Raw genomic sequence first — 8,958 nt, 5'->3', positions numbered from 1 at the left:
TGGGGCACCCTGCCCTGAGTCATGAGAAAGCCGCTGCCAGAGAAGGGAGCAGCCCACTCGCTGTAGGGGGACCACGTCAATCGTCATCTGTGCTTCACTGCTGTTATCATAGTTGCAGCCGAAGACATCTCTGACAGCGGCATTCGAGTGACATCTCGCTCGGCCCCACTCTTTGAGCCGTCAGCATTGCCAGACGTCTATTGTTTGACATGAGAGGCAACTGGACGCCATTACCAAGCTGTTCCTGATGCACTGCAGCCGAGGGCCAAAATCAAGAAGTTAATTAAACAGATCCACTGTCATCTTGACGTCTCATTTCACTCTGACTGAAAATGTACAAGCTGCAACGCCAGTCAGCACGACACTGAAATCAACAACGAGCCACTACTCTCACTCAACCACAGCTCACCAACGCCATAGAATTCCCCACGATGCCGACGAGGAAGACATCCACTGCACACCCAACAGCCGCAATGCGCATCCAACAACCCACGCCAAGTATAGCCATCTGCCCTCCACAGGTCTCTGCTGGCATATACCATGCCGGAAAAAAAATTGAAACACCAAGAAGGAGTTGTGGGACATAAACCAAAACTGGTAGGCGTGTTTCTACATCTGAAAGGTGATGTCAATTCATATTTCGCGCCAGCAGCATAAGAGTGGATGCAAATCAGGTTTGTTTTAAATAATCGCTGTAACGGTCGTTACGTTTGAAATTGGACGTGGTGAGTTGATGTTTGTCAAAAATGCCGTTAAAGCGACAAAGACGCCTTTATCAACACCTCCTTGAGTTTGAAAGAGGTCGTGTAATAGGACTGAGAGAAGCTGGGTGTCCCTTCTGCGTTATTGCAGAAAGACTCGGCAGGAATTTAGCCACTGTACATGGCTGGCATCTTTGGTGACGGGGATGTACAGCCGCAAGAAGACTGGATTCCGGACGGCCACGTGGCACTACCGAGAGGGAAGACCATTGTGTTCGGCGTAAGGCTCTGGCGAATCGTTGCAACTGCAATAGCAATGTCAGCAGTAGTTGGCACCACAGTGATGCAATGAACTGTTACAAATCGGTTACTTCAAGGACAGTTCTGAGCCACACACCGTACACCGTGCATTCCACTGAGCCCATTCAAATGGTTCTAAGCACTATGGGACTTAACATCTGGGGTCATCAGTCCCCTAGACAGAACTACTTAAACCTGAAAAGCCTAAGGACATCACACACAGCCATGCCCGAGATAGGATTCGACCCTGCGACCGTAGCAGCCGCGTGGCTACGGACTGAAGCGCCTAGAACATCTCGGCCACAGCGGCCGGCCACCGCCATTTACAACTTGAGTAGTGACAAGCAGGAGGTCATTGGAGGGCAGGGTGGAGGTGTGTTGTGATTTGTGATGAAAGTTGGCTCTGCTACGGTGCCAGTAATGGCCGTGTGTTGGTTAGAAGCAGACGAGGGCCTGCAAGCACACTGTCTACATGCTACACACGCTGGACCTACATCTGTAGTTATGATCTGGGGCGGGATTTCGTATGAGAGTAGGAGAACTCTATTGGTTACCCCATGCACACTAACTGCAAATTCGTACGTCAGTCTGCTGATTCCACCTGCTGTGCTACCATTCATGAACAGCATTCCAGAGGTTGCTTTTCAGCAGGATAACGCTTACCCACATACCGCTGTAGTAACCCAACATGCTCTACGGAGTGTCGACATATTGCCTTGACCCGCTCGATCCCAAATTGCCTCGTACCGAGCGTATATGGGACATGATCACGCGACATCTCCAGCGTCACCGACAGAGAGCATCGACCGTCCCTGTACTGACCGGCCAAGTGCAACAGGCATGGAAATCCATCGCACAAACTGATATCCGGTACTTGTAAAATACAATGTGTACACGTTTACACGCTTGCACTCCAACATTCTGGCGGTTACACTGGTTATTGATTTACCAGCATTTCGCATTTGCATCGTCTTATCTCACGATTTCGTTAACCTGTGAACTTGCAATGTTAATCACTTAAATATGCTATCTAGACAAATGTATTCCCGAAATTTCGTTCGTCTACATTAGAATTTTTTTGTTTTTGCTATTTTTTCCGTCAATGTTTATAATGAACAACACAAAAATTTTGTAACACATATTACAAATAACAGTACTACAGTCATTACCAATAGCATTCATGACGTACTGTAGCATATATCGTGCAGGCGGATAAATCCTTTGTGATACAGTTTAGGCTCTGTATCGCTTCAATCCTCATCCAGTTTTCCGCGGTATCCACGCAGTCATCTACATATACGATGAACAGCAACGCCTCTATGACACTCGTCCGGTTGCCGACCGAAAACGTAATTTGTAGCATTGTTATAGAAGAAATTGCAGTACCATTTGTTTCTGCAAATGGCTGTGTAGCGTGCAAGCAGTGCGGCTTTGCGGTCAACCTCTGTAGCGGACTTTAGAATGTCGGGAGCGGGAACTCGGCCCCACGAGTTTCTCTCCACGGGAGAGGTTTAGCGCATTAGTAGCAGCCGCGCGCCTACCTGCTGCTGACGTCGCGAAAAGAATTGCCTCGGAAAAGTTCCGCCCGCATTACTCTCTGATAAATGGCCTCTGTTAGAGAGCGGCAAGGGCAGCTTTATCTCCACATCACGACTGTTCCATTTCTTTCCCTTCATTCATCCTGAGAAATATTGCGCAGTGAAATATATATTAGGGGTTCGGTGACGGCGCGATCACAGTTTCGTAACTGTACGAACCGCAAAACCGGCTTCTACATGCTACGTACAAAGAAAAAGTCTAGAGCATCCATTTCTCCTAAGTAGTTACCCCCAACTTCAATAGGTATGCTTTAAATGTAATCATAATTGCGAGTATCGACAGACATCAGCTTTGGTATGGAATGACAACAGTGAAAATTTGTGCTGGACCGCTTATGCTGGACAGCTGATGGCTGCCTTTATTCGGACTGGGATTACACTTAACGTATTTCACAGCAGCTGTAGTCACCGCAGTGCCTATTCCTTTCGTCATGCATGCAACTCCAAAGGAAGTTTGCATCGTAATTCAGAATAACACAGGCGCCGCAATATCGTATCAATAGGTATAGAACTGTGGAGTTCAAAAAAAAAAAAAAAAAAAAAAAAAAAAAAAAAAAAAAAAAAAAAAAAAAAAAAAAAAAACGCTTTCCACGCCATATCTGTAAGTCTCTTATGCACATGTGGGAATCTTTTATCTTCACCCGCGGATATTAAAACACCAGTAAATGCCCAACTCTTTAAGGAATCGAACTCGTACGTATAAAACAGCTTCAAATGTCTGATTATCATACAAATGAGTTGAATATTTAACATTAGATAGTTTTTCAAAGGTTTTAGACTATACGTAAAGTTTATTGGAAGTCGCTAAGGGCTCCCATTGTCAGATACTGGATGAATATAGTTCGAGTATTCGCGCCCCGTCAATGATGTTGCCTCGAGAGAAACACACAGTTTCTAATTATAATATTTGTCTTATTGTGTTAAGCTTTAAACATAAGATGGCACCTCTTAATGGTAGGTAGCCAACCTGCAACTGGTACTGAGTTCCGGAATAGGTGTTTAGTAATCATAATCATCGTCTTCAACAGTTCACAGACCCAGGATGTGTCTGTTTGGAATGTACACCTCGCCATCTAGTTCTGTTTACCACCATCTTTCTCTGTTCACTCCCGTCCAGTCCTCATCTCTTTTTCAACATACTCCTCCACACCTTTGAGCCATCTGTCCCTTGGTCTTCCTCTTGGTCGTTTCCTCCGCATCTTCATTTCGTGTATCCCCTGAGAATCCTCTTGTTTTCGTTCTCTTTAAGTGCTCATACCATCTTAGACTCAAAGCTTCTGTCCTGCTCTGCAACGGTTCCTCTTTCACTATTTCCCTTATCCTTCCATTCTTCATCCTATCTATCCTTTTTGCTTCTGTCCTACTTCATCTCATATGCCTGCAATCTACTTACATCTCTTCTCTTCGTTACCCATGTTTCAGATGCCTATGCCATTATTGGGATATAGTAACTTCAATATATTACATATATATGTTGCTTCTTTGGTTTTTTGTGGGTTGTCTTTAGTTTCAAACCATGATCACAACACTTCGCAGGAGTTCTTTTTCCTGTCTGCCACGTTCAATAATCTCTTTCTCATTTCCTTCTTTTTCCTCAACGATACTTTCCAAATACTTGACACCACCTTCTTCAACTGTTCACCTCAAATCTGTATTCATATAATTGGTCTACATTTCTTTCTTGTTGTAACTAGGGTCTCACATTTTATTGCGTTAAGTTTAATTCCATACTGTCTCACAGTTTATTCCCAAAGTTCCAGCTGTTCCTCAATCTCCTCCTCACTGTTTCCCCTGATATCAAGTCACCCACGAGCACCACTTTGTTCATCTCGTCTTCTCCAGTTATTTCTGCCTCCTCAGTCGTTATAACGTTTAAGACCACAATGAAGAAGAGAAGTGACATTCCACTGCCCTGTTTCACACTACTTGTTTTCTGGGACTAATCTGTTCTTTCATTTCCCACTTTCACACTACTCAGGCTTCCACTGTACATCTCCTCCACTCTGATTGTTCTCTTTTTTTCCATTCCATTCTCTTCTAGTGTTTCCAGACTTTCTGCGGTTTAGTAATGTACTTTGTAAACCACCTTAACCCAATCGATGGCTGGAGATTAAAACTAGGCTTCTGCCTGGCCTGAATTTTTATCTACTGGAGATGGACTTCGTACCTCACATTCCTTAGACAATAAGAATGCAGAGGCCAACCGTAACCACATTTTAATACAACATAGTCTGTCATATACTTGATACGTTTCATAAGTTACCACTTTCTGAAAAGGATTTCTTGGCCTTTTTCTGCAAAATATTTCCTCAAAATGGCATGGAAATACATGGAAACTGATTATGGCAGAATAGGAAAGGCTAAGAAATTTAGATATCTGGGTGAAATAATACAACCAAATGCTTTAGACAAAGATGATAACCTAGCAAGGGCAAGGAAAATGGAGGTGGCTTTTCAGCTAACACAAAAACTGTGTAACAAGAAATGTATTTCCATAAATGCAAAACTTCCACATCTTTATGCATCAGATTTCATTTCGTTAAGTACAGCCAAATAGTCAGCTCAAATACAAAAGAAAGAAAGGACAGTACTCAGAAAATGTTGGGACTAAAATATGAGAATGGGAAATGGAAATTAAGATGTAAGAAAGAAGTTTATGGAAAAATAGAGCAAATATCAGACGCAATGAGGAAGAGAAAAGCTGCATTCCATGGACACCTAAAATGACTAGATGAAAACAGGATAACAAAAAGAGTATTCAACTTCTTTGACAGATACTCCAAAGCATCAATGACGTGGATAAAAGAAATTAAAGCAGACCTGAGGGAAATGGAAATAACGAAGGAAAAAATAGGAGAAAGAGAAAGGTTAGGAGCAAAAGTAAAAGATTTCAAGAGCTTCCTGGAGAAAAAGAAAGTTGCAATACGGATTGAAGAAAGAAGAGAAAAATATAGGGAAAGAATGAAAAATTTCTGGAAAGAAAGAAAGGAGGAAAGAAAGAATAAATAAGTTATTCCATTTTGTCCTTAGTAAACCAAACCTATTTAAAAAGGTAGTATTAACTGTTAGCCATCTATTTCGTTTATCAAATGCATGTTAGTTTACAATAATGTTGAGACGTGGGACTCGGGAAAGCAGAAAATGTGTGGACGGGATCTAATCAGCTACCGTTGGTTGCACAGAAAACACAAACACTTCTTAAAAAAAAAAAAACTGTCAACAATCATTTTTAAAAGATTTTACTACACTGGCCGCTGATAGCTTTATTAGAAGAATTACAAGTTATTGACAGCTGAAGGCCACAAGCAATGTTACACACAATCAACGGCTGAAGGCCTGATTAAGAAGGTTCAAAATTGTTCGTCAGCTGAAGGACAGAAGCAATTTCAAAAAATACACAACAGCTGAAGGCCTGAATTACCAATAATGTGGGCAATTGCACGTTAAAAATACCAAAAACCCTTTTAACAATCTTGATAACTGTAACAAGTTATAGTGACGGCTGAAGGCCTTATAAAGACAGAATTGAAACTATTTGTCGGCTGGAAGCCACAAGCAATGTTACAAACAATTAACGACTGAAGGCCAACAGCAATTGCAGAATACACAACGGCTGAAGGCCTGAATTACAAGTGAGAAAGGCAGTTACCCATTAACAAATACTAAGATATTTTCTTCTTAACAATCAAAACGGTAACAAGCCATAGTGACGGCTGAAGATCTGATTATGAAGATTGAAAATCATTCGTGGGCTGAAGGCCACAAGAAATTTCAGAATACACAAGGGCCGAAGGCCTGAATTACAAATAAGGTGGACAATTACACTTTAAAGTACTAAAACTCTTTCTAATAATCTTAACAACTTGTAAGAAGCTATAGTGACGGCTGATGCGTCACTAAAACAGAATTGAAAATTATTTGTCTGCTGAAGGTCACAAGCAATGTTACAAACAATTAACGGCTGAAGGCCTGATTAAGAAAGGATTCAAAATTATTGGAGGCTGAAGGCCACAAGCAGTTTTCGGAATACTCAACGGCTGAAGGCCTGAATTACAAGGAAGGAAGGTAGTTGCATCTTAAAATACTAAAACCTTTTTAAAACAGTCTTAACGAACTGTAAGAGGCTATAGTGGCGGCTGCAGGCTTTATTAAGAGAAAATTGAAGATAATTTGTCTGCTTAAGGCCACAAGCAGTGTTACAAACAATTAACGGCTGAAGGCCGGAATTACAAGAGAGGAAGGCAATAACATGTTAAAATATCAGCGAAAATTTTAAACAATTGTCACAACTTGTCCAAGTAAGACAGAGTGATCCACAGACAGTGCTCCCTGGATCGACCTGAGGAAGGTGACTACAGGTGTGTAAGCGGTGAGACAGGCAGCCAAGAATTGTACTCACGTAACAGGATAGCAATTCACACTAGGGGTAGCTTAAGCGCTGACCGACCGACTAACCAATTCGCCTAACGTCCGGTCACCGGTAGAACGATGGAATATTTTTAGGCAAGGGCGAAGAGACGGGCAACACTACGTCTTCAGAAAAACACCCAAGGCCGAAGGAAACACTAGAACCAAGGTAGACCTCCCAAAAACATACGCAGAGTACAATTCAAGAGGCTGCCGAACTACACACCATGTCGGACACCATCAACACGACGAGGGAAAGGTACACTGCTGAAAAGCACGCTAATGTCCAGGGCAGGTAACTGGGGCGTTAGCGGCCACAAGGCAGAATATACCGCTGGTAGCACTTCACTAATAAGATTAATACTAAATCCAAACTAATATCAAGGAGCAGAAGGCGGCTAATAGCTCCCGCCAACCTGACAGACTCCACTTGTTGCGGTTGGTCTCAGCGACCCTGGGAGCAGCAACACGCAAGCAACAGCGAGATCTCGAACAGTGGAGGCTTCACTACTAGATATGGTTCACTCAACTTCAAACGCCCTGGGTTCGGTCGTCGGCTACAGCCCCTCGGTCACACAGTGCCTGCACGCCGCCGGCGGTCCCGGCCTCCCCTTGCACTGCGGACCTCCTCGCTGCTCCGTCCGAAGCCCCAACTGAACTCACGTCCGTTCGCAACTCCCACCAAATCCAGTATGCAGACAGCATTAAAATAACTGCTCATTCAAAACCACAAGATATACACGGATCCAACAATTCACAATACTAAAACCAGTCACTGTGTCGGCACAAACACAGAGAAGCCAGAAGCGGTCGGAAGACCAAATGCACGTCGTCCACTGCGACGACCGACCGAACGACCAACCAACGGTCATCCTCACTCAAATCAGATGCCAGTATAAATCGTCGACTGACAGCTTATTACCATGAGGTCACATCGACGAGCGGACACACACACACACACACACACACACACACACACACACACACACTCAGGTGAAAGTTGCACTTCTCGAATATCACGGTCTATTCAACTAAAACTCGCTGCATCCGGTCCTTGACGTGGTCGTGCACTCTCGCGACCACATCCTTCCGTCGGACAGTGCATGTTTGTCGCCAGCGGTCGTGCGAGTACTTGCTGTCCGGCCCTCCCTGCTGCTCCGTCCCAACTCCCCTCGCCCGACATACGACGACCCGGAAATACTAGAGGCCGCTCCAAAGATGGTACCACAGAAAGCGCTATCGATAAGCGCTTCTGATGCCACTCACGGACAGACAAGGCGAGCAAATATAGTGGCGTCAGTGAACACACTAAGAAAACGAGACGCCACTATCGCTATTACGAGATGCCAAGCTATGAACAGCATCAACGCGAGCCGCACACGGCTCAAATGGTAAATTAGTTTAACGTGGTACAGCAGTGTATGATGCTTTACATTACTTGTAAATTTTTTAAGAGCGAAGTTAACAGCTCACTGATTTTATGTTGAATCTTATTATGTCGCACGTGTTACACAAACAGGAATCGGATCCTGAAGCGAAGGTTCTAAACGATGGATTTTCTTGTAACCAAATCAGTACTGTTGTCGTACGATGTAGCTCCCCATACAATGAATCCTCTGACCTTTCACCAGGTCGACTACTGCCACACTAGTGTCACTCTGACCGCCTTGACCGTGGCTCTATGCTATGCCAGCCTCTGTTTTCTGTGGTATGGTGTCAGCGCATAAACGTCGCACCTCAGCTCTGAAACTCAGCTCAAACTCCGGCCGTCTGTTCTCGAACGTTAGTATCGATATTCGGCGTGTGTCTTCTGCACGGCGTTCAGCTGTTGTCTGCGTGTTGGTCAGAACTAGTCGAAAAGGGAGGAATACCGCCGACTCCTTTTGCCACGCTTTTGTTCTGAGTCTGTCTCGTCAGTACGTGATTTTTAGTCACCTCATTGCAGTCAACTG

This window comes from Schistocerca piceifrons, chromosome 2 (assembly GCF_021461385.2).
Source record: "Schistocerca piceifrons isolate TAMUIC-IGC-003096 chromosome 2, iqSchPice1.1, whole genome shotgun sequence".
NCBI lineage: Eukaryota > Metazoa > Arthropoda > Insecta > Orthoptera > Acrididae > Schistocerca > Schistocerca piceifrons.
This window is presented reverse-complemented; position numbering follows the sequence as displayed.